Source organism: Onychomys torridus, chromosome 4, assembly GCF_903995425.1.
Source record: "Onychomys torridus chromosome 4, mOncTor1.1, whole genome shotgun sequence".
NCBI classification, from domain to species: Eukaryota; Metazoa; Chordata; class Mammalia; order Rodentia; family Cricetidae; genus Onychomys; species Onychomys torridus.
Window position 1 is genome coordinate 44,490,412 of NC_050446.1, and position 27,508 is coordinate 44,517,919.

Sequence of the window (27,508 nt, forward strand, 5' to 3'; positions counted from 1 at the left end):
TTCCCCTGATAATTAGTGTTTTAAAATTCTTTATAAATACAGGGTTCACCAAGTGCATATGAAATATCATGACACACAGGAAATGTTTCCAATTCAAGTTAGCAGACAATTTATCTGTTCAAGGTTTGTTGCAATTATTTGTTGAAGGATTGGTAGTCAACAAAAGAGAGTGATGAAGGGGACAAGAAACCAGAAGCAGGGCATGAACAACTTGACTAATGGATACATCTCTTTGAGTGCTCATGAGAGGCCAATCTCCCATTTTGCATTTTTACATCAGCCATGGAAACCTTTATGTGGAGTAATAGCCTGCCCCCCTCCATATCATGGGGAAGTCTCTCTAAGTTCTTATCTCCCTGTGCCAAGAGAGTGCCTGACATATATAATATATTCAGTTCATACCGAATAAATTCCTTAAATACCTGGCCCCAGGAATTCTATGCAGATAAGATGAGATGGTAGCCATTACAACAGGTGTTAAGTCTCACATCAAACCCTGAAGTCTCCATGTAGTATAAGTACATAGGAAGCTATTGCCCTGAAATGTCCAGATGTCATCTTCCTGAAGTAGATTTGGGGCCTCTGTAATCATTGAGCTATAATACATTACATACCTAGAATGTTAAGCTGTTGGCTTTGGCATCTGGGTCCTGTCTGTCTGAGGAACACAGGTGTTATAAGTGAAAGAGTCCTTAAAAGAACCGAAGAGATGATGAGAAGGAAATTTCAGGGCAGAAAGTTTCCCTAAGAGTACAATAGAAGGGATTAAAGGATAATTCTTTGCTACAAATGAGGGAAGATGCTAGAAGACCTAGTTTTTATAGCACCTATAAATGATGGTGACAATAATGTAATTCTAGATCAGTAGATTGGCAACCGCATAACACACTGGCATGCACAGATGCTGGGGCTTCACTGATCACTGAGATGCCACCTGCTGATGCCAGAAGGAAGACATAGTTAAAATTACATAATTCCAAGGAAGAGTTTTTCTCCAACTTGAATCTCTCAGCAGTGTTCTCTGTAGTAATGTGCATATGTATGCTTGCCTGTGTGTGTGTGTGTGTGTGTGTGTGTGTGTGTGTGTGTGTGTGTGTGTGTAGGTTTCAAAAATGGTGAGGCAAAAGTAGTAGGTGTACCATATTTAGATAGAGACATGTCTGTATGACCTAGGGCACTAGCACTATTATTCCCCCTCACTTTTCTGTAGCTGACACTGTAACAGCCATCCACTCGTAGCCAAAGGGTTGTTGTGAGGGATTATAAAGTTACAGCAATAACAGAAGCCTTACATATACTATATCTTATTTCTAGCAGCAGACAGACAATGAAATTGGAAAGTATCAGGTTTAAATTCTCTGCCTGGAGGTGAACACAGGAGGAAAAAGAGAATGCTCTTCCCATCATTTTGAAGTCAACATTGCATTTTAACTGAATGCACATACATATGCCTGCACTTCTCTCCCAGCTGCTCCTTCTGGTTAATTTGTTTACCTCTACAAGCTACATCTTGTCAGTACTTTTATCAGCTTCTCCTGCTACTATAAATCTACCCCCATTACCTAATATCTAGCTGAAAATAATTTGTTTTGTGACTAGAAACCGTGCTGGCACCCTCTCTGACTGATGCGTGCTTGGCAAAGCCTGCAACCTTTATCCACTACAGACAGAATCCTGCCATTTGTTTCTTGTGTTCAACACAATCCACCCAGTGTGAACTTTGAGCATTTCTCTGCCAGTTGCTGCTTAACACTTTCATTTTTGAATACAACTTTTTGGGGGTTGTTATTTTGTGGGTGACTCATGTTTTCCTCATGGTTTCTGAAGAAGTAATGCAGGAACAAGGTGCAAAAAAAGAAGCAAGATATTTTGCATTGTGGAATATTTTTAAAAAAACACACACATGCCACCAAAGGGAGAAAACATCTATTTAAAAGAAGCATTCATCTCAAATAATACGAGGTTTAATGGATTAAGAACACTGTGGTGCTATGCTTGAAAGAAAAAACACTTTTTCATACCTCTCCAGATGATATGTAATTCTCCCGTTACATGCTGTGCAGACCACTGCTAGACTTGGGTTATCTGAATTAACTCCTCTGGCAAATTAGTATGGGAATAAGAGAATTGCTATACTGCATAGCCTTTCACTTGGTATTCAGTTCCAGATTTTCTCAGGTTCTTTCTTATTTTCTTTTTATTTTGCCTTATGGACACAAATGTATATTTGTGAGTGAGTACTGTAGCTATAATGATTCAGGGCCTTTGAACATGATTTACATGCACTAATTTTGTAATTATGAGCACAGTAGATATGTGTGCAAAAGCACAGGCATTCAGAAAGAGTACTCATTGAATTTAAATGAAATCAGAATTCCTGTTTAAAAACTAAACTGATTAAACATTATTCTGACATCAAGCATAATGCACCACTCCTTCCTGATTTGAGACACCTTTACTTAACTCAATCATCACTTTATCAACTTAAATACCTATAACCTACAACCTACAAAACAACAACCTAATTAATTTTTCCTCTTACTCTAGCAAATATTATGTATAGGTGTTATACATTTAAAGCCAATAGAAAGGAAGAATTATGTGACCTGCTTTTGAACATGATCTCTCATCATCACCAGAAAGATGCATCAATTATATGCTGCTACATGGACACTCTTCTGTAAGAAAGACTCTTCATAGTTTATGACTATCTAAACCCTAGGGGACTCATGTTTCTCATTCTTCAGTCTCTGCTGTGTTCAACTTATATCCTGGTGACTAGTACAATACCACTGACAGGCAATTTAACATATTAGTGATGGATACATGAATTAGTAAATGAAAATATTAGCCTAATTAACCTGCCAAATGTACAGTTGGTGGAAAGGCCATGTTCAAAGTGCATAAGGATGTAAGCCTATAAATTTGTAAGACTGAAAATGATGTAGTTTCAATCTAATCATATCTAAAATATGCAAGTCCTAAATACTTTCATTCCCACATTTTCCTTCATTCATTACACATTATTTCAGATATCTCTAAGCTGAATTCAGAATAGTGGAATATATAAACAATTGTGATGCCATAGTGCAATAATTATAAGGGACAATTATGGCTCATATTTTCAATACTTTTGAGCAAAACTGAAAATTTTAAAAAAATGAGTTCACTTGCTCAAAGTTAAAAATTAAACTATGGTACTTTGATAAATTACAAAGAAGTACACAATTTCTTTCTTTGGGAAATTAGACAAGTCTACAGAGGTACATAAAAGAAGAAAAAGAACATTGTGATTGGAGATGGACATCCATGATGTAAAGTCCACCTGTGTACTACTGATGTCCAATGTTTGACTGCTGGTGACCACTCCATAACTTTTATTAAACTTGTTCAGTGAAGGTTTTATGTAAATATTTTTCACACAGTAGGAAGGTAAAACAAATGAAATTGTTCAATGCAACTAATGGTAAGACGTTCTTGCCTCCAGAGTAGCAGATCTTTAATAACTTTGTTAAAAATAACTATTTGTAAATATTAAGGATCATTTGTGATGTCAAAATCAGAAAATACTACTGTCAGCAATATATACAGTCCAACACTTTATGCCATTTTCTAAACTTCATTTAAAAAAAGAACTGGATAGAATTAAGTAAACCTGTGTAATAAAAGCCACAAATGACCAGTTTGTCAGACAGTACTTTGGTGGCATGTTTGTCCTAAATTTTTCCATTGTCAATACAGTTATTAGAGAAATGCCACCATTTCTTCACATATGACTCCAGATGACTACTCTTTTTGGCCAGATGACTGTCTATTAACCTTATAATATGTATTATTTTTCCAAGGCTTTTCCCTCCAAAGTCTTGTTTCAGGAGGCTTACTTAGACAAGGTTGTGGCTTCATAGCTTTACTGATTACTAGGTGAATTATGTTGGGCACAAAGTATATCTGAATTTTGTATTACTGAAAGGGCTTAGATAAAGACTTTGCTGAAAATTGAAAGGTGTTAATGTTAATGTTCGCAAACCACCATCATTACGTTGAGATGGTTGAACTGTAATTAGATCTTTCCATATCTCTTTATTATGGTTAGTATTTCATTTATTTTTTTTTGTCAACTTGACATAAAACTAAACATATCTTGGAAGAAGGAACCATAAATAGAGCAATTGCCATCCTCAGATTGGCCTGCAAGACTATCTATGAGGCCCCTTCTTGATTAGTGATTGATGTGGGAAGGCTCTGCTCACAGGCAGTCCTAGGTTATATAAGAAAACAGGCTTAGCAAGTCATAGAGAACAAACCATGAGCATCAACCCAGCAGAACTCCATATCCTTTGCTTTAGTTCCTACCATCTGGTTCTTGCTTGAGTTTCTGTCTTGACTTCCTTAACTGATGGCTCATGTCCTGGATGTATAAGCCAGATGAAACCTTTTCCTTCCCAAATTGGTTTAGGTCATGTTTTTTATCACACTAATAAAAAGCAACCAAGGAAATTCCTTCCTTAAAGAGTCACTGGATTCTGAAACTGGAGTCAAGTGAAACCCATGTTAGGTTTAATTGACATGAAAACATCGTGGGTTGAGAAACTTCATAAACTGAAATTTCTTAGAAACTGAGCTACTCAGAATTTTAACCAGACATTTTATGGAGGCATTCTAACTTGAACAATTTAGTTTCTTCTTTATTAGTGTGAATTTTCACTTGTGTTGATAGTAATTGTTAGTATTTATAAAAGGCACACATAATTGAAGCTATGAAAACATCATCTTCTACTGCAATAGTTTCTCAAGCATTTATAAATAATTGTGAGAGTTTAAGCCTACACTACACTTTTTGGTTGTTTAGATGTAATCATCTAATAATTTTTGTTAGCCAGTTAGTAAATGAATATTTAATCTTAAAATGATTAAATTAACTCTGAAATGGTATTATTTTTAGCAGTTTCTGGAAACTGCTTATCAATGCAGCATACTTTAGAAATAGCACAGTAGGCAACAGATCTCAAGTTTCACAGGAAATTAGCTGTGCACATGAACAAGAGGATGCTGCCACACCACTGATATCTTCCTGTCCTAAAACCCTAGGGAGAGCAATGGTAGCAAAGATATATTGTCCTTCAGAAACAGTTAGGAAATAACTGTATGAAAAGCTAATTTTATTTTATCTCTTTCCTGGGAATTTAATCCTCTGCTTAACAAAAGTGGTCCAGATATTCATGTAGGCCCCCAGCATCACAAGAAGGAAATTGGGGAAAGCACTAGAGAAAGCTACAATCATTTGCAAGAATAGTTAATCTACCCATACAAGGGACTAATGTTTAAATAAGCATGGGAAGTTAATAGAGGATGGAAATTAGCTAAGAACCCGGTTGTGATCATTGTCATTCCTTTCCCATATGTTATGCCTGTCTGCAAAACAAACAAACAAACAAACAGAAACAAATAGGGGTAAATGATGCCTTAGAATCCTGTTTCAAAATTCATTGTATGAAACTAAAATTATATTATCATAATAGTGACAACTATTTAGGCTTAAGAGGTATTTTATGTCAAGTTATTAATTGTTCCTCACAACTGTGTTAATATGTAGGAGTCTTGTAGAAGCAGAAATTTGATAGGGTTCTTTTTAATTCTGCCCTCGGGATATTCAAATAACAAGATTATCTAAAAAGTGTTGAGAAATTATACCTTCAAGGTAGTATCTAACTCTAAATCTCAATCCCCCACTCATCTTATTTGTATGCTTTCCTCTTAGTTTAGTGTTTATTGATTGATTAATTTGTTTTGTGTCTAGGGCCAGAAATAATCTAGAGTTATTTTTATAGGTAGGGAACATGAGTATTAGTCTACAAATTCAGGCTTGTCAAAAATTATACTTTAAACGAAATTATTTTCTATGATTCAGTTCTGTTTCTGACCCTGGACATTTCGAGGCTGCCAAAAGTCCACCCCAATCATTCCTGGAACATTATTCCTGAATTGTTGTCCACCTTCCTAGTAGCCATTATTTTAAACCACCATAAAATAAAGGCTAAAGGGAAGCATCACTGTCCCTGTCTTCATTACCAGATTGACAGCTGTCTGTTGCTCTTGGGTTGATTTGGGGTATCTTGGATTTTCTGAATGGTTAGAGTGATCCAACTTGCTTAGACATGGCACAGAGCCTGTTCAGGATTCAGCTGCTCCTCAGTCCCTCCAGAGGTGGAGTTCATTCCTAATATTAGGTTCGTCTTGGCCATTCTCTTCTTTCTCTCATCCCATTATGACCTTTGCCCACAAATATATTCCTTCATTCTTTTTCCTCCTTCCACAAAAAAAATTCCATTCATTTAAACTCATGGGTCACTAAAGCACAAAAGAAATATGTGCAGGCTGTTTCTCTTCTCTGTCTTACTCCATGCTGTCTCAGAAGTTACCAGAAATAGTCTGATCCCTGCTAGAATGGAGAAGAGGGAACCTAAGGGTTGAGAGAGAAAAAAAGAATGCCATTAAATGTTCACAAGCCACACAAAGATGTGGATAGCAAGTAAAGAAACATGAAGAACTGACCCAAGGTGTAGAAGAGTGTGGCACTAGAAGCAATGTCATCACGCTTCATGAGATCTTACATGGCTGTTAGAGGATGTCAGAAAAAAATAGGTTTTGAAAAAAAATCAAAACGTTCCTCTGTGAGTGTTCATGAAAGAAAGTGCTTCCTTTGTTTTCTTCCCTGGATAGCCTGCAGGATGTGAAAGATTTGCTGTCAGTCATCATCATCCCACACGTATTTATGTGGAGTAGGAAAAATCTCAGACAGCATTCTTGCTCTGTGTTACGTACCCCCAAGGTGTGGCTCGCCTGTTTGGTACTGTTGGTTTGTGTCAGCTGTTCCTTAACAGGACAATGAGAGTATGATCCTGAAGAAGAAATTTGAAAAGGTGATTTCATAACAGTACAAAATAATTAGCTACCAGAATACAATTATTTGTATTTAATTAATATGTCTGTTGACCTACATTGCTATCCTACTCTAGAGGCAAGTTTCAGGACATTATGCAAACACTATACAACCTAAATACAAAAGGAAAGGAAATCAGAAAGTAGAATAAATCCAAAATTTATGTGGAACTCAACAATGTATGGGACAACGTAACTGGGGGCAGGGGAGAACAATTCTAATGAACTTGCTAGTGAAGAACACAGAAAGAAATGCAACTGTTTTGATATTTAATAATATTGGAATTATATAATGAACAAGAGAAATGTAGATTGAAATGAGAAAACTTTGTTCCATGAGTCTGCATAGAAAGTAAATAATTCCAAATAGTGAAAAAATAAACATTTACTTAATAAAACTAAACACACCAGCTGTTTTATGATTGTCCAATGAAGGCACAGTGTGTAGTTGAGGGGATAAAGGTGTATCCAGCTGGGCATTTTTCTCTGTGTCACATCTGATGAAATTTTCCCTGTGATGAGCCTCAGTTTCTTCTTACAGAGAGTAAAATCACAATCTCATAGGGATATGAGATAGAATTATTTATAGAAAGAGCAATGTCCACCCAAAATGAAGTGCCAGTTTATATTAGTTTCCAATGTTTCCCTTCTTCTCCTTCTTTGTATTTGTTAAATGTTTCTTTATGTAGTACATTGTTCTAGACACTGAAAAAAATGCAGTCAGCAAACAGAAGTGAAATCACTGCCAAAAGAGAGCTTGACTAAATCCAGAGGGCTGTTCCACCTGCAGCAGAGAGGAATAAATAGAGTCCCTAAGCCAGACATTATGCAGAGAGAGGGAGGGAGGGAAGGAGGGAGGGAGGGAGGGAAGGAGGGAGGGAGGGAGGGAGGGAGGGAAGGAGGGAGGGAAGGAGGCTGAAGCATGACAATAAGAAGGGTGACAGGCAGCAAAGTTAAAGAGGAGAAGATTTGCCAGGCTTTGATGGACCTTGCCTTCCACTTGTAGCTGCTTGAGTAATATAGGAGCCACTGGAGAATCTGTAAAGTATAATTTAATCTGACTTATATTTTAATGGGATCATCTGATCTCTCTATTTAGTGTTGTCTCTCTGTAAAGGACAATAGGAGAATGAAGAGGAGTCAAGAGGCTTTTACACTTATCTGGTTGAGTCTAACAGTAGTTTTTGTCCTGATGGTAGCAGGGGAAACAGTGAGAAATATTCAACAGCTACATATATTTTATTTAGTTTTTAAATTAATTAATTTTCTTTTATGTCTGTGTGTATGCACTTGAGTGTTTGTGTGTGATCATGTGCACACAGGAGCCCACAGAGTTTAGAAAAGATGTTGTGTTCCCTGGATGTGGTGCAACAGAAAAACTTGAGTCACAATGTGGGTCCTGGGAACTGAACCCATGTCCTCTGAAAGATGAGCAAGTGTTCTTTACAGTGGAGACATTTCTCCAGCCCTTACTTATATTTTTAAGGTTAAGAATACAAACTTGTATCAGTGTTAAAGATGAAACAGTGATGACACAAAGCTATGGACATAAGCAACTAGAAGTTTCTACTGGCATGGATACTAAAGAGATGATGTCATGGAAAAGCTAGAAATAGATTCTGAGTGGAGCCAGTTTAAGAGTGAATATGTGACTCTTTGTGCTCATTGTTGTTGTTTTCAAAAAGCAAAGTGAGGGTGTACCCCAATCCATAATGCAGAGAACAAAACACATAAGTGCACTTTATTAACAGTCAATGACATTGATGAAACTAAGGATAGTAGGAGAAATAAAGGACCTGGTTTTCCTTTAGCAGTCTTCTGTATCCTTTCTTGCTATTTCAATTTTGATGATATCTTGACAACAGAGATTTCTTGGGCACAAAGCTATAACATCCTTTATGCTACCACCTAGAGTGAATACACATACATCAGTAGTCAGTTGAGTGGACAGCATAATTAATTATCTGCAGTGCAATGAAAAATGAGTCTGGATTGAATAATGACATTACCTTTACAGAGAGAGAAGTGAGAGACTAAATGATCAGGAGTGAATATTTTTCTCAGAAAATAATATTGAGGTAAACAAAGACTCTGAAATTCTTTTCCATGGAACATGGTTCTAATAATTTAAGCCTGGTCAAATTTCAAACCAATTTACCAGTCACCATCAGAGAATTTTTTCAATAATACACATATGAAATTTTTATTTAAATTTTAATGTAATATCACTTCTTTATTAATTCTTCAGGACTAACTTGCAAAAGGTGCATCAGTGTATAATTAGTTAAGTTTACCAACTAGATTATCCCATGCCTTTGAGTCCTTGAAGAAAACCTCCCACAATTTAAAGACATTTGCCTTTCAAATATTAGTTCTCAAGTCATATTCCTACAATAATTGGATATCTCATTCGCTTGTCTGTCAGGACTGCTCTTGCTTTGACAAAATAAACTTGTATCATTTATATAATTTTGTTTACTCTGTTAGGAATGTGTACAGGAAAAATTGGTTCAAAGCACTGTCAGGTCATTAGATACATATTGAGAAAGGATTGTCAAAGCATGCTACCCTTCTGATCAATAAAAATATCACCTGAAATATAATTAGTCTTTTGGAAAAAAGAAGATATCTTGAGATGTTATTTGCAGATGGAGACTGTGCTTCTTTGTGGTAAGAAAAATACCTACAAGTTAAAAAAAAAAATAAGGGGAACTCTATAATACAATACTAGCTCAAGCCAAAATGCCATAAATTGCTTAAAATGCTTTCTACATGAATCAATGTCAATGACTACACAACTAATCTTTTACTCTTTTTTTTTTTTTTTTAAATTTTTGAGGGTTTCTCTGTGTAGCTTTGCGCCTGTCCTAGGACTCACTTGGTAGGCCAGGCTGGCCTCGAACTCACAGAGATCCACCTGGCTCTGCCTCCCTAGTGCTGGGATGAAAGGCGTGCACCACCACCACCCGGCTCTTTTACTCTAAAGTACATGGCCAGGAGAAGAGTTGTCTCATAGGAAGTATACAAAATAATGGAGAAAAATAATTCCAGGACAGCTGACACAAACACTAGACAAGGTCACATGGGCCAACAGGCCCTGTACATTGTGGGTGCTCTGGAGCTGCAAATTCATGGTAGCAAAAATGGAACAGATATAGCAATGAAGACTGCAGTGAGTTGGCTAAATTTAGGGGCTTTCAATATAGATTAAACTAAGACACCAATAACTGTTGATCTATCTAGGAAGCTTATTCTGTATTGACCAAGAGATTTGATTGATGGGCATAAGCCATCATATTAAGAAAATAGCATATTGAGGAAAGCTATTTGATTTGTTTGGCAAGGAATTTCAATCTATATTTCCTTTGTTCTTCTTATAAAGGAAGAAAGCCAGAATATAAAGGGAATGACTTGAAAGATGGAGATGTTATTAAAATGGAGGTGGCTGAAAGACAAACAAAAGATTGAAGATTTTAATAACATGGGCAACTAAAGATTAGAAGCTGGGAAAGAATGTTTAATTATTTCAGAAGTAATTAAAAACAGAGGCTATAGGACAAAAATACAAGCATTTTAGATCTTAGGATGCAGACAATAATAAATGTTAACTGAGGGACAAAAATATGTTTTGTGTAGAACAACATAGAGTGCCTGAATAAATCAGAGCAAATTAAACCAAATGATTCTTAAGCATGCAATAGGAGAACATATTTCAAAGCTAAAAATGTAATTTGTCACATAGCAAGATTTATAACATTAATTTCCAAAGACCAAGACATGGCCACAGTGAAGATACTGAAATTTAAGCAAAAGGAATCCAACAAGCATTCTGGCAGGAAATAGTGAATAAATAACAGGTTTTCTTGCCAAGGAAACAGTATTTTTAGTTGTCCCTTACACATTTGTTGAAAAATAAATAGCTAGCCTTTTTTCCCCATTTTGTTCCATTATGAACAATTTCAGACTTATATGAAAATAGGGGCACTCAAGCATATAAATCAAAATCAACTCCTCCCCAAACTCAATATCAGCTATTGCAATCTATTTTCTCTTGTATCTCCATAGACTTCTACATCTCTAAACCAGTAAGTCCATGACACTGCTGCCTATTGATTTTAAACACCTCAATATATGTCTTTACTAAAAACTTTCTTTGTGTTTGTCCTTGTGTATTTCATATCATGAATCTCTATCCCATTCATTTTCTGTCCCTATGTACCACCCTCTGCTCTTGCAGCCACCTCCCCCAAAAATATAAAATTCAAGAGGAAAAAGGAAAAGGAAAGGAAATATATCTCATCATGGAAGCTGTAGTGTGACATAGTGAGTTATGCAGTAAACCCCTTTATCCATGTATCTTTATTTGCAAGTTTTCATTGCAAAGAGTCATTGGTCTGGTTCGAGGCCTCTGATTTCTGCTGCACTATCAATGCTGAGCTCTCACTGGAACTCCTCTTGGTTATCCTGCTCTTGCCCTATGTTGTGGAAATCCTGCAGCTTTGGGTCTACAGGACCAGTCCCTTCACTCACATGTTCAAGTAGATCACAGATGGGGTGGATGTTGGGATGGGCCCACACACAACCCTCATTCTGGCACTGAGTAGTTGCAGGGTTGGTAAGACTGCCAGGTCTTCCTTGTCCTCAACACCAGGGTGAGCTCTCCTTCATTGCCTCTTTGATTTCACCTTAATGCCAATTCTCCTGCTTTCATGTCCTCAAGGTCATATCTCCCACACCTACACCTTCAGGGCCTGCTCTACTGTGTTGCCCAGGTATAGAGTCGGGGTCACACTCCTGAGATCTGGGTGTGGGAGTGAGGGAATGTCTCCCATGCTGCCACATCACAGATGACTAATGGAGATAGCTCTCCCGTGCTAACAATATCAGGGTTGACTCACCCACACCTCCACCAACAGGATTGGCTTTATTGTGCTGCTCAGTCAATCTATGTCTTTTAAACCCAGGAACTGTCAGAAAATGTAAGTACACATCATTACCATACCTAACACCACACACTTCCATAAAATATTTCAAAAGCCAACGAGAGTTCTTATTTCTGTATTAATTTTAGTTTATTCTAAATACAATCCTAAAAACATGGATTTTTACATGCTTTGTTTCTAAAGCACACATAAGTTTATAGATGTCCTCTCTCATAATATTTTTCTACAATTTAATTGTTGACACAAAGGGTTATTCTTAGAGAATTTTCATGGAAATACTGTAATTTAAAATGTATGCATTGGCTCTACTTGTCACTTATTTTTGCAATTATAAAATGTATTGCCTTAGAATGCTAGCAAACAACAGCATGCATAGAGCCCATTTCTTTAATACCAGCACCCAGGAGGTAGAGGCAGATGGATCTCTGAGTTCAAGGTTAGCTTTGTCTAAAGAGCAAGTTCCAGGACAGCTAGAGCTACACAAAGAAATCCTATCTCAAAATGAAGGGAGAGGAAGTGGAGGAAAGAAAGCAATATGATCATATTTTCTTTATAACTCCCCCATATTCTCCTCAGCACACCCCCTCTAGGTACACATCTTTTTTTAAAAAAAAATTATATTGAATTATATTAAATTTACATTTAATGAGTTTTGTTTAATTGTGCATGGATGTGAGGCCATCCGCTGGAGTATGTGGATTCTCCTAGTGGCCACATCCTCAAAAAGGAGTGGATTTTCCCTGTGTCAATAACTGTTAATGGCCAATAGCTCCTCAGTAGGTGCTGGAGCCTGGGGAGCATCTGCCCAATCAGTGCTGGAAGTTTGGCTGGCTCAGTCTTGTGCATGTCTTCTGTCAGGAATTCAGTAATTTTGATAAAATGAAGCTACATTTTAAAAAAATTACTGTGGATAGAAAGGTTTCTTTACCGTTCTCAACATGGATCATATAAGAAGAAACTGAAAGCAGATTTTCAAGAAAAAGAGACTCTTGCTTTTTGCGTGTTACCTAGTGACAGGGTCAAAATTATTGAAAATTACTTACCTAAGTTTTGAGTACCTGTTACAAAATTCTTGGTTCAATACCTTACATTTTCAATAGAAGATAATTCAAGAAGCCTGAAATTCTTCTTAATCAGTTCGCTATGAAAAAAAAATATATATACAAGCATATTCCTAAAAGAATATGCTCATGTGAACTCCTACTGAAGATTATCCCATGTTGACTTTTGAATTAGTCTGCCTGGTGTGACAATGCACAATGAGTAGGTTATTAAATGGGCATCTCACAAATGCTACTCATGGATTTTGGACTTCCATATTGGTGCCTCTGAATTTCTTCTCCAGAAAAAAAGCTTATGATTTTCTGCAAGAAGTACCCTTCTGCGGGCAAAGAGAACTCACATGGAAGAAAAGGCATGTAGTCATGAATGAAGATCCTTTAGTAATTCTTCACCCTTCTAGCAATGTAAATGAATCCATACCGGACAGAATGAATGAATAGACTCAGATGTGTAAGAAACCTTACATTAAACATGAGAAAATATTTTTTTCATATGGAAGAACCTTGGATCACAGTGATGACCTTTATGTAGTTCAGTAAAGTCATGTGAAGACTCTCTAAAGCTTTCTTTTACCATTGGTTCTTTAAGGTAGCTAAGATAAAAATACTGGGTTGAAATTGTATGAATATATGGAAAAGCCTATAATGCGTATTGTCATTAGACAATATCAGAGAGAGAGAGAAACCACACAATTGCCACAAATGTGGAAGAGTCTTCATCTAGATAGGTCACCTGTATTGACAGCAGAAAATTTAAATAGGGTTTAGGGGACTATGCAAATGTTACCAATGTGGGAAGAACTTAATCCAGGAAAATAATGTTTATTCTCAAAAAAGACGTCATGGTAAAGAAACTGTTTATTTGTGGTCATCTTAAGAAGATGTTCCTCAATAATTTATTCTGTAAAAATCATGGACAAACTCACTTTCGTCCAGTCTCGATTTACAGTAGGAGAGCCTTTAGTCATAAACTGTGAACCTGATAGACATGAACAAACATCATGCACAATAGGAAAGAAATACTTTAAAGATGTGCTGGTATAATGAAGACAAGCTATACTCAAGGCTAGGAGTGAGGAGAGATTATAATAATACCTAGAATCAGAAAGAGAAGACTTCTTAGATCTGTATCTTTTATTTATTCATCTACTTTTAGAATACAGTTCCCCTCCCTCTACTCCTCAAAGTTCCTCCCTACCTCTTTCCACATCTGGAACCACTCCCTTTCTGTTCCTCATTAGAAAAGAACATGCTTTTAAGAGAAAAAACAAACAAACAAAAAATAAAACATAATAAGATAGGACAAAACTGTCATATCAAAGTTGGACAAGCTAAGCCAACAAAACATACATAAATAAATACAAGAGCCCAAGAGTAGGCACAACACTTGTTTACACAATCAGGAGTCTCATCAAAGTACTAATTGAAAGCTATAATACATATACAGAGGACCTGGTATAGACCCTAAACCTGTGCAGGCCCTGTGCATGCTGCTTCAGTCTCTGTGAGTTCACCAGAGCTTTGCTCAGTTGTTTTAGAGGGCCTGGTTCCCCTGGTCTCTTCCTCACCCTCTGTCTCTTCAACTCTTTCTGCCTCCTCTTCTGCAGAGTTCCCTGAGCTCCGAGGGGAGAGAGACATCTCTCTTAGGGCTGTGTGTTCTAATGTGTAGACCTGTATCTTAGAAAGTTCAGCTTCCCAGGTTTATAGTCTGAGTATATCTAGACAAATAAGAAGACTGGCTATATTGGCACTAATTTAGTGAGAACTGTTAGTGTTTAATCTAAATTTATAAAGAGACTTGAAATATTGGTGGGTAAAATTTGTGCTTCATAGATTATCATTAATTTTGAGTTTGGTTTTACTGTAATTGAAGATTTATACCTGTATCCATTCTATGTATTTTTATAACCATTTGAGTTTTAATTAATTTCCAAGTATTTCATTATTATAAACTATGAACTCTTCTGTATCTGGAATGCTTTTTCTGTATTGTTCTGTATTTCTTCACCACTATCTTACATTTATGTGCATACACACACATGTGCACAGATCCACATATAAACCAAGGCAGCACAGTCCATTTTCTCTCATCTAATTCCTGCAGTTAACCTTTAGTAATTTCCGTGACTGACATAACATACCTTGTAGTCTACATGGTCAGAATCAGATATCATGTCCCTTCTCTATGCAAAATGCTGGTCTCAAAATGAATTCAGGTGTTTGCAGAGACCTACAATAGCTTAAACAGTCTGGCCTTGAATTGCATTTCTGACAACACCACTCAGCTCCTTCCTCAACTTCTCCAATCTCACTGTGTCTTTGGTCCATCCTCCAAGAGTAGACACGCAACAGGACTCTTCCATGTATTTTCCCTGCACGCTTGTGCAGATATGTGTATAATGTTCCTCCTTGGGATTCTCGGGATTCTACTCCTATTTGTGATTACTAGAAGGAATAAATTGCTATTAAATTCATGCAAATAACAATTCTTGTCCTCTAACATTGATGAATTTCCCTTTTCTTTTAAAGATGTGTGTGTGTGTGTGTGTGTGTGTGTGTGTGTGTGTGTGTGTGTGTGTGTTTATGTGCTTGTATGAGAGACCTCTGGGACTGGAATTAGCAGGAAGTTGTATGCATCTTGATCTGAATGCTAAGAACTGATCTTGGGTCCCCTGCAAGAGCAGTTACCCTCTTAACCTCTGAGCCATCTCCCCAGCTTCCAATGTATTCCTCATTACATCTAGTCACTATTTGGATCATTGATGATTTATATTTATCATCTTCCATTGGCCACTGAATGTCAGATGTGTCATATTATCAGTTTCCAGAACAGTGCATGTGCAAAGCGAGTATCTGGTTAGCAGGTAGGACTCATACTCACTTCCTGCTTTCTGTGAACATCAAGTTCATACCACTCTAAAATGAGATGTAGTGTGGCTTTTAGCATCCTTCCATTTCACCCTTACCAGTAGTTTCTCGGTTCTGGAGTAGAACCAGTGTTCACTCTGACTGGGTACCATTGTTTGTGTAGCCAAAATACAACTGAAAGATAGAAATTTTCTTTTTGAAATTTGTCTGAAGCTTTAGTTTCATGCTGGTTTCTGGAAATGAGATCATTTATGCTGTACAGAGGCATATGTACTACAGAGGTATGGTTTGTCTAGTTAAAGAAACAGATGAGACTTTGAACACATCTCATGACACTTTGAAAGAAGCCATTTTTCTGTTGGGAAAATAGGTTTTCACTAAATTTTCTTTATTAAAGGTCTTTGTAGGTATCAAGTGATTGTTCTGAATTTCTGAACCCCTGTGGATTGGGTCTCTTTCTGTACCAGGGGCTTCTTGAAATTTACATACAAACTGTTGGTTTGCACTTTCTCACCTTAGGAGAACAAGCTTAGCCATAAAAAGTGATGTGTTTGTCCACAGCAAGTATTTTATCTGACTGCTGACCACTCTTTTTAAAGGGCAATGACATATGTGTACTAACACATCCTTTTGAAAGGATAAGCCAACTTATCCAGTGTTTCCTTTTGAATTGTCCTCAACCTACCCTTGTGGACGAAAATACTCCTAGAGGCAGCAGGCCTGTGTTGTCTGTATAGATGTAATAACTTCTACAATCTGAGGATGAGGAACACTAGCTGACTTACTTTTAAAATTTATATTTTCACTATTTATATATTCAAACTTATCACATAATAGTCTCAAAATCATGGTACTATTCATGGAGCCCCTGTAAAAGAAGACACAAAGGATAAAAGGGAGCTGGTCATTTGTGCTGATATTGTGTTCCCAAATATATTGTGTACCCTAATAACCTTCTCTGGGGTCAGAGAACAGAACAGCCACTAGACAGACATAGACGCCAGAAAATGGTGGCTCACACACCTTTAATCCTAACATTCCAAAGGCAGAGATCATTCTGGATCTCTGTGAGTTCAAAGCTACACTGGAAACAGCCAGACATGGTGGCACACACCCTTAATCCCAGGAAGCCATGGTTGGAAGCAGAAAGGTATATAAGGCATAGGGACCAGGAACTAGAGCATAGTAAGCTTTTTGCTTTTAGGCTTTTAGCAGCAGTTCAGCTGCGATTTAGAGGCTTATAGTTTGAGGAAACAGGATCAGCTAAGAAGTTGGTGAGGTGAGGTTAGTTGTGGCCTGTTCTGCCTCTCTATTCTTTCAGTGTTCACCCCAATACATGGCTCCGGGTTTGTCTTTATTAATAAGACCTTTTAGAAATTCGTCTACAGTCATTCAAGAGCAAACGTCTTTGTAAGAAATTATATTTCTATGACACATACCCATATAAAGGAGTTAAACCTGAAGTTGAAGTTGTAAGGTCACCACAAACAAGTCGGAAATACCTGAAATGTTCAATGAAAGACCCCAAGCAAGGAATGTTCTTCAGAAAATCCCTATTCAACTTAGGAATAGAAGTCAGCACTAAACTTAGCTGGATTTACTATTTCCTGTTCAGGCATCTCTCTGCTTCTCCTGACTTCCCTGCCCACCTTGCAAACTTCAGGAAGCTCAGGCATCTAGAGCTCATACTTGTTCAACCTCTTCCACGAGTGAGAAAAGATAATGGTTTTTCTTTCTTAACCATTTGTTCTCTTTATTTGCCTTTCAGATTTCTGTAGTGTTTCTTTACAATTTTGTTACTAACATACATGGATATAGAATAATTATCATTGTTCCTTTTATGGGGCTTTATGTAGTAAAAGCAGTGTGCTTCAGAGCTACTTTGAAAACAGTTTTATCCAGGCAAATATGCATCTTCCTGAATTCTTGAAGTGTCTCTCTTTTATCTGTGTTTTGGCAGTTATCAGTTCAAGTCCTTATAAAAGCTGAAAATGGTAACATTTTGAAGCTTTCTAATACACAGATATATGAATATTGATTCATTCAGTGTACTTATTTAACTAGATGTAGGTGTTGGGGGTTTGAATTTTCTTTAGCCATTTAGTTTTTAATTAGGTTTAGGTTTAGCTGCACTTGTATATGCTTCCTTTCTTTTTTCCTCACCATTGTTCTTTGCTTATTTCTTTCCCCTTATTAGCTGGGATTTGCTCTCAGCATGGTCTTTGCTTTCCCTTAGAACTATTAAATTGATACTTCACATCTCAGCTTCTTTCTTGTAAGTTTCTTTTTATTGTGCTCTGAAAGAGTTTCTGGTGTGGAGGTTTTTTTTTTTTTTTTTCTTGCTGTCTTTGATCTATATTTTTCTCTGAATGCATGGCTTTTATTCTATTTAATCCTCTGTGAGCTTTTGAAAATAATTAGTATGTATAAATTTTGAAAATTCTAATTAAATGTGATTGCTGATTGCCATTTTAAAAGATAGAGTCTAGGTTGAGCTTACTAGATGCTAGACTTGATTTATTTATGTCTAAGGACATTCAGGATCAGTTAATCCAGATTCTGATGACAAGGTACCTTGGCTCTCACACATTGTACTGAGCATGTTTGGCCAAGACAATTCTTTTTAATGTCATTAAACTAGAGGACTACTTAAATGTCAAAGTTCACAGAGAGCTCCAGTTGCCTAGGGCATGATTTCATTTCTGTTCAAACTCAGAACCCACAGGAAGAATATGTGGAAAAAAGATTACTTTCTTTAGAAATCAAATTTTTTCATCATTATCAGAGCAAAACACCACAGCCAGTAGTTTGGGAGAGCCGAGCAATTACTTTTGTAGCTTTTTTTTATTAATAGGCCCACCAGTTTTTCAACATTTAGTTCTTCTCTGAGGTCATGCTCTCTGTGGCCTCTGTATCAAAAGATCTTCCAAGAAAGTTCAATCATGGCTGTCATTTTACTACTATAATGATTTCTTAAATTTTACATGAGATTCTCCCTACCATTCATCTAAAATACTAATTTTTTCTGTGATATATTCTACAAAATTTTATTTTATTAGACCTATTTGCTAAGAATTATAAGTCTGGCTTACTTTTAGAATTCATCTATATATTAAAATTTCAATGGGTATTGAGAAAAATGAATATGTTTACATTCCTTGGGTTTTTTTAATGACCTTCATTATCATGTTAGACACTGGATTATTGAAGAAAGAAATGCATCCTTTAAAGAAAATGTAATGTGCCCTGTAATATCTACAACGTAAGCATTTGGAGTCCTTGTGATTCTAATGTCTATTTATCTGAATAGCCTGACTTCGAATAGTCAATGTAGGCTAGTTTGTTAACTATGACTTCTCTTAATCACATTTCTTAATTTAACTAAATATTTAAGTGGAATATCTGTCAAAATAGCTCATTCAGGGGAGAGATATTCAAAAAAAGATTTGTTGCCTTTGTCTTGACTTCTTGAACACAGCTCAAAGTGTTTAGTTAGATGCTTTGAGCCTTCTAAACAATCAAGGGCACCAGGGTGTGAGTGATGGAGAAGAGTCTTCTTTGATACTATTAGCGACTAACAGCAGTAGCCTTACCTATATCTTCATTTTGTGGTTCATTAAAGCAAGCAGAGTTGAAAGTTGTGATTTAAGATGGGAACTCCAGTGGCAAAATGCCTGCAAAGCATCCTAAGAACAACTGTTCTGTTCTTAAGTGATAATTTCTTCAAAATCATATCTGCAAAGCTTTATTTCAAATCATTCTCCAATGGTAGTTATTTCTTCCTTGGGTACATGATGAATTAGGAGCCTGAATATTAGTGACTGGGTGTTTTCTGTCCCTCACCAAAACTAGTGGAATATTTATGGCCTTCCTATTCAAAGAAAATGAATGTATAGGCACCTGTTATTATTAAAATAGAAGAAAAGAATATATATATATGTATTTATTGAATATATACGAATATATATTACATATATATGTTGAAGGAAAGAATGTGTGTGTGTGTGTGTGTGTGTGTGTGTGTGTGTATAGTGATTTTAAAATCCTTTGTCCTAGGAGATACCAGCTTTGCAGTCTACAGAACGTAAACAAACAAACAAAAATGAATAAATGATTTATCAGTAGTATTATTTTCAATGTTGATGTGGTTTATATAAAGTGAAAGGTATTCAGAATATCTTTTCATTCAAATTAATCTTCCTTGGGTCCCTCATACATTATTCAGGACTCTGTAGTGGACTGGACAAATTTGAATGAACAGAGTATTTTTTATTTCTTTTTTAATAGGTCTTTGCAAGCTGCACAAATAGCCATACAATTTAAAACATCTATAATATTTTAAATATTTGAAAAATATATTTTTCTAGGCCTGTTAAGCCTATTAACACTTATTGCCTCCCTTCTACCTTGGTCACTAAATTATATCACACTCATTGAGAAGAGCATTAAATTTAAAATGTCTTATTTTGTGACCAATCCAACACCATGGCTGTCTGCTTCTGTTGGGAGCAGTCACATGGCCTGGTGACAAAAAGAGATGTAGCAAGATAGTCACAGTGTAAAGTTAAAGTTGGATGGCTGCATACCCAAGGTTTCATAATTTTCAGTCAGGTTTAGACCAAGAAACATACACTGTAGCATTATTCAAATATATAGAAATAATTGTACACCTTGAGACACATAAAGCAGTATGTTTTAGTGGGAAAAGTAACAAAATAATATAAGTAGCTTGTTAATATATACATTTTAATGCAGCCAAATGTAGATTCTTGGATCTGTCCTGAGAATCCACATGTCTAAAACTCCCCAGACAGAGCTGGCACTTCTAATTCAAATAAGCACCCTTGAAGAAAAGAAGAAAAGTGCTAGACGTTTCTGCCTGTCCTTGCAAACCCAACTACCTCAACTTGACCAACTCTCACAGAAATAATACACCATAATCATCAAGATAAGAGGGCAGAGTGTGTAAGGCAACTTGTTGATTTACTGTGGAGTCAGCTCTTAGCCCCATGTATCATTAGAGTCAATTTAGACAGTTCTTGTTTAGGCCATTCCTCAGAGAATTCTGAGGCAGTTGGTCTGGAGCCATACTAATTGACATCAGTGCTTGTTAAAATCCTTTGATTCTTGTGTTGTCACACTGGGGCACACTGAATGGCACTGAGAATTTGTAATGCTGAACATATAGATGCTGTCATTACCTAATCACCCTGTTCTTTTTCCTGAAGACATGTCTATGTAGAGAGCCTGCATAAAGTTAGTTGTTTGCCCTAGGAATGTGGATCGATCGGGAGTGTGATGCATACATTCCCAGTAAAACACAGTTTCAGCCATTTGAAATTCTTCTGTTGAGATTTCTCTGTTAAGCTCCGTAGCCCATTTTTTAATTGGATTGTTCAGCATTTTGAAGTCTAGCTTTTTGAGTTATTTATATATTTTGGAGACGACCCCTCTGTCAGATGTGGGGTTGGTGAAGATCTTTTCCCATTCTGTAGGCTGTCGTTTTGTCTTATTGACCATACCCTTTGCTTCACAAAAGCTTCTCAGTTTCAGGAGGTCCCATTGATTGCTTGTCGCTCTCAATGTCTGTGCTACTAGTGTTATATTTAGGAACTGGTCTCCTATGCCAATGCATTCCAGACTATTTTCTACTTTCTGTTCTATCAAGTTCAGTGTAACTTGATTTATGTTGAGGTCTTTGATCCACTTGGACTTGAGTTTTGTGCATGGCTACAGATATGGATCTATTTGCAAACTTGACATCCAGTTATGCCAGCACCATTTGTTGAAGATGCTTTCTTTTTTTCCATGGCAGAGTTTTGGCTTCTTTGTCGAAAATCATATGTTCATAAGTGTGTGGTTTAATGTCAGGGTCTTCAGTTCAATTCCATTCATCCACATGTTGGTTTTTATTGCTAGTACCAAGCTGTTTTTATTACTAAACCTCTATAGTAGAGCTTGAGGTCAGGGATCATGATGCCTCCAGAGGTTGCTTTATTATACAGGATTCTTTTAGCTATTCTAGGACTGGACTAGGCCCTCTGGATATGGAAGATGATTATTTGGCTCGAACTGTTTGGGTGGTACACAGGCAGGGGGATTGGGATCTGTCTCTGGTGCATGGGCAGGCTTCTAGGAATCTGGTGGCTGTGGTGTGATACCTTGCACAAACTTGGTGCAGGTGGAAGGGACTTGGACCTGCCTAGGCTCTGTGTGCAAGGCTCTGCTGACTCCCCATAGGAGACCTTGATTTGGGGGATATGGGGTTGTGGGGTGGCATGGGAGAGAGAGAGGGCTAGAGGGTGGCAGGTGGGAGGAGGGGATCTGTGGATGGTATGTGGAGTGAATAGAAAATTTCTTAATAAAGAAAAAAAACCACAGTTTTTTTCTGGCCTTCTCCACCCGGTCTATCCCCGCATTTCAAGCTCCTATTGTGTATATATGTGGACAATGCCACCCTTACTACATTCTCTTTTGAAATTGTACTTTCAGCATCATTTCATATGAAGTTTATATCCCACTTCATTCCTGTTAAACACTTCTTCCCAGCTTCCTTCAGTTCTTTATCTCCTAGATCCAAAGTTGATGTTCCCATACTCCCTCCCTTCACTTCTTAGTTCAGGCTTTAGGGTGTGTTTTCTTTACCTAAGTCAAGCATTTCTGGTATTGGTTCTTGCTGTTAAATACTCCCAGCCCACCTCAGGTTTACTTCTAGGTTTCAGAACATCTTATTGACTTTATATTTCCCGAGCCTTATATTTAATATCAGTTAAATGAGTCACACAGTTAATAAAATACTTGAGTGCAAAATTGAGACATGTTTGTAGAAGATACCTTGGATTAAGATGAGAAAATAATATGATGTGTTTCTGCTATCAAAGTTTAGTGTTTAGTATAACATTATAAATACACATTCAAACACACTTCATTGCAAAGTCGCTTCAAACTGAAAATAGACAAGTATTAAGTAAATGTTTATGTTTCTGTTTTCAGTGAGAAGATAGTGGTTCAAGGCCTTTTTGTTCTTCCAGGTAAACTTTTACTATCATAAGCTCAGTGGCAATTTTACCAACAGATCATTTTGAAAACATGTAAAAAGTAGGAGGCAGGATTCAGGATTTCTTTGTCAGGTCTGTCAGGCTAATTGAATTTTCCTGTGTCAGAATGATAGGCCTGATACATCACTTAAAGTAGCAGCCGTAATTTACCTTGACTTTAAATGAGTTCTGGCTTCACCTTGTTTGGCATACAAATTACAGACACTTTACAATCTGTCAGGGTTAGAATTTTATTCTTCCTCATCTGAGATTTTCTTAAAGCTAAGATTTGTGTCTCTGTGCACTAAGGAATTTTAATTATAACGCTGTCCATTTTATAGCTACATATTCTCTACACACAACAGTAGGTGAGCCAGCTCTCAGACATAAGGAAGGGGTGTGTGCGTGTGTGCGTGTGTGCGTGCGTGTGTGTGTGTGTGTGTGTGTGTGTGTGTGTGTGTGTGTTGATATAATCTGTAAAAGAACACCAGTGGCCTGGGGACTTATCTGGAAAGGCCTCAATACAGGCAGAGAATGGATAATGACCATTTTCTCCTCCTTTCAAATATCCTTCCTCTCCACTAGGAAAGGTAAAACGCACTTCATTCTGTTGGCCCTGGAAAAGTAAAATAAATTCCATCATTGCACAAAGCTGAAAATAAACAGAAGAGGAATCTGGGGAACTCTATCATAGGATAAATATTTTTAAAGTCCAGGGACAAATGTTTCAGACATCATTAATACAGCAGGAGGGGTGTGGTTCCGATTATCCTTAATGCTAATTTCATCTGCCTATTTAAGTGTCATACTTGTTCTGGAAAACAGACTACAATGAGAGTGGTGAGTAATGATAGACATAATAACATTTATATTAGGAATCTGTCTAAACAAATCCAGACGCCCATCTGTTCTCATTTCCTACATGGAACACCTCTGAGATGGGATGACAATCACCGGTCAACAGTGCCTTCACATGAGAAAATGGAGCCTCTAAATGTGAGTCTACCATGCCACAGACAGTAATTTCACATGCAGGCATTGGATACCTGGCATTTTAGAGGCTATGTTCATACCTCTCTCACTCTGAGGATCCAGAAAGATGTGGAGGCATACCCTGGGCCTGCAGATTGTGCATTCTTGAGCCTGAGACCAAGCAAAAAGAGTAACCTGATAGGCCTCAAGACTTTTCCCAGAGAACACACTTCAGTGTACTTGGGTTATATTTCTGCTTACTGGCCAGCTTAAGGTGTGGGAATTTCACAGACCCAAGACTGACTTTTCCAGATTAAAACTCATTGAGGAGATTCCACATGTGAGTATACTACCCTTCTCCTACGCCAAAGGGTATTCCTAGATGGAGAACTTTTTGGTAGGATCTCACCATGTTGCTTGCAGGATAATATTTGCTCTTCGGGAAAATAAACAGATGAACATTTATATTCATATAATTTTTTTTCAAAAGATCTATAATACAGGAAAGTGTTCTTTAAATCAGAGTAAAGTGGACATAAGAAAAATTAACATGACATATGTATTGTGATCTATATGTAATTCTTTAAACAATAAAATGAGTGAAAAAAATGAAAACAAATCAATAATGGAAAAGAAGGTTACTTAAGAGATAATAATTCTTTATGATAAAGGAATAAAAAGATAATATGACCACATAAAATTGAAAATGTTCTTCTATAGCACAATACAATTGACAATGAATATATCAGTGGAAAATATAAAAATATGAATAATTTAAAGGTCAATTTGATTCTTCTAAACACACAAGATACTAGAAAGATAATGCTCAACCTTGGACAATAAGATAGATAGACAGACAGATAGATGAAAGAGTAAGTGTGTGGGCCTGCAAACAAATGGAAGGAAACCTTATGTAGCACAGAAGCATTTTCTCCGAGATGTAAGAAGAAAGACAAACTCTAGAAATACTGGTTTGTTGTGGGTAATCCCATCAGGCATTGCAATGGGAAAGACACCTGTGATGTTCCCATGCTTGCCATGCTTACAATTAATGTATCCATATTAAGAAATCACCTTTTCTGAAGTGAACAGGTCTATGAGGGTCATACAGCTTCAGGACCCAGTGTTACAAAAGTTAGAGGGTAAGTCCTTTTGAGAGAGAACTGGCAACACTTAAGTTTTCATTCATTGTGAGGACGTCCCCTAGTTGTAATAATATTCCATTGTATGTATATAGTACAGATCACAATTCCATATATATATCTGTAAACATGCCTGGGAGTTCAATGTTTCAACTATTCTGAATAGTGCTGCTATGAGAATAGGCAGACCAGTATTTCCTTGAGATAATTTGTTTTTAATTATTGAATATATATCCCTGAATGAAATTATTAGGTTCTATAATAATTCTATTTTTAATTATTTGAGAAACTTCATATTATTTAACACATTAGTTATCATTTAACATTGCCACTAAAAATTTGCGAGGAATCCAATGTCTCTATTCTTTCACCAACATGTGTGTGTTTGTTTTTTTTAAGTGGTTGTCTTCCTAATGATTCTTATTGGTATCTTACAAACTACTGATTTGTGTTTTCTCAGTAACTAGATATTTTGTGTAATTTTCACAGTGTGTTTACTCAACAGTTTTGTATGTTTGTAGAAATATCAAGAGGCTTGCCCGTTACTTAACTAACCAACTAAGTGATTAGTCTGATTAAGTTATTAAATTTTGTTCTTGAGTTTTAAGAATTAATTTATGTAGTTTGCATATCAATCTGTTATTGAAGGTATGACTCACAAATATTGACTGTAATACTGAAATTTTATTTCTTGCACTTTATTACTAGGTCCATTTTTGTTTTCTTAGACTCAGTGTTTAATCAGATTTTGTTTACTATCCTTATGTGTTCTGAACACCTTTTTCTTTTATTCTTCTCACACAACCCACCCCCACCACAGTTTCCTCTCCCTCCACTCCTCTCAGTTCCCCCACACACACCAAGCCTCTCTCCCAGATCCACTCCCTTCTGAAAAGTGTAGACATCCCAGGGGTGTGTTTCATGAATATAATTCTAATCCTTGGGAGACTGAAGCAGGATTACAATAACTTCAAAAACAGGCTGGTGTACTTGGTGAGTTCCAGGAGATCCTATGTGGAAGACCCTCTGCCATAAACTGTATGTTAGAGGTGTATGCTTTTGTGTGTGTGTGCGCGCGCGCGCGCGCGCGCGTGTGTGTGTGTGTGTGTGTGTGTGTGTGTGTGTGTGGCGAGTGGTAGAGGTAAAGTTAGGACTTAGGTAGGAAGGGAGAAAAGTGGAGGCTAATTTCATTGGGTGCAGTTTGTTGATTGTTTAAAATTTGTTTGCTATGCCTTTGACATCATTTAAAAGAAATCTCAGGTGGGTGCTTATCTAGTCCATAGAAAACCCTGCATGTGGTTCCAGCACTTGAAGCATAAAGACAGGAAAGTCAGAAGGTGAAGGTTGTCTTTGACAGTATAGCAACTTTCAATAGCATCCTGAGATACATCAGATACTGTCTCAAAAACAGACAAGCAAGAAAATAAATCCAGAAACTCCAAACAAAATAATTACAATGTTTCTCCCAAGGAACTTCGTAGTTTTAGGTCTGTGAGCAAATCATAGAGAGCAAGCCAGTGATCCTCAGTGTTCTTTCCTGCCTCCAGGTTCCTACTATATTCCTTCCAAGATGGAGCCTAAGCTGTGACATGACATAAACTTTATCCTTACCCTGTTGTTCTTACTCAACATAACCGTCATAGCATCAGGAAGCAGTCTGGGCTTGCCTGTCTTTGAGCCTGTACTGAACGCTGCAGAAGTTCATAAATCTTAAACCAGCACCTCTAAGACCTTTCTTTCTTTTTTTTTTTTTCTTTTTTTCTTTTTCAAGGTGGTTTTGATGTATTTTAGGTCCCCTGAGATCAACATGAAGTTATTTCTCAAAATAAGAAAAAAAAAAAATCAAGACTGTTATTTTGATAGGGATGGATTCTAGTGAATATCATTCACTTTGAATACTTTTAACATCTTAACCAAATTTAAAAAAATAAATAAATAAAAAATAAAAAAAAAAAACAAGATCCATGAACATGGGATCTGTTTCTGTTCATTCTCTAACTGGCGGTTTTTATTTCATAACTCTTATCTCTTCTATTAGTTTATAAGCACTTTATTCCTTTGGTGATGTTTTGAATGTTATTGTTTTCAGCGTGGATTTTTCCTTTCATTATGTAGGAGGGATGCAACTTAGTTTCTCGATCACCTTCTATTGTGCTTCTTTCTCCATGTCATTTGGATTAGTCTGGTGCCAGTGTGCTTACTGCTACATTCTCTTTTGTTAGTGTTTACATGGAATTTCCTTTGCATCCTTTTATGCTCTTTGTGGTTTTCATTCCCCTTGATTTTGTGTTTCTTTGTTTTTATATAGTTAAATGTTGAAGTTATTTTTCTTGTTTCTTCAGCTATCTTATGTGAGGTTGCGGTAAAAATTGCTCATGGACCAAATTTTAAACTAACTTAAACTTATGACCACTTAAAATCATTAACATGTTTCTTGGGCTTTTACAGTGTTGCCCTCACCCCTTTTAATGTTAAATTCATATGTTTTACTTTATGTATGCCCAAACATAAACTAAGAATTTCCAGTGTATCAGCCTGTCTATTTC

At 36.7% G+C, this 27,508-nt stretch overlaps 1 protein-coding gene across 4 annotated transcripts in view; it reads left to right on the forward strand.

The window, feature by feature from the left end:
- B3galt1 (beta-1,3-galactosyltransferase 1) overlaps positions 1-27,508 on the forward strand; it is a 584,757-nt gene that overhangs the window by 126,533 nt on the left and 430,716 nt on the right. The window lies entirely within an intron of this gene.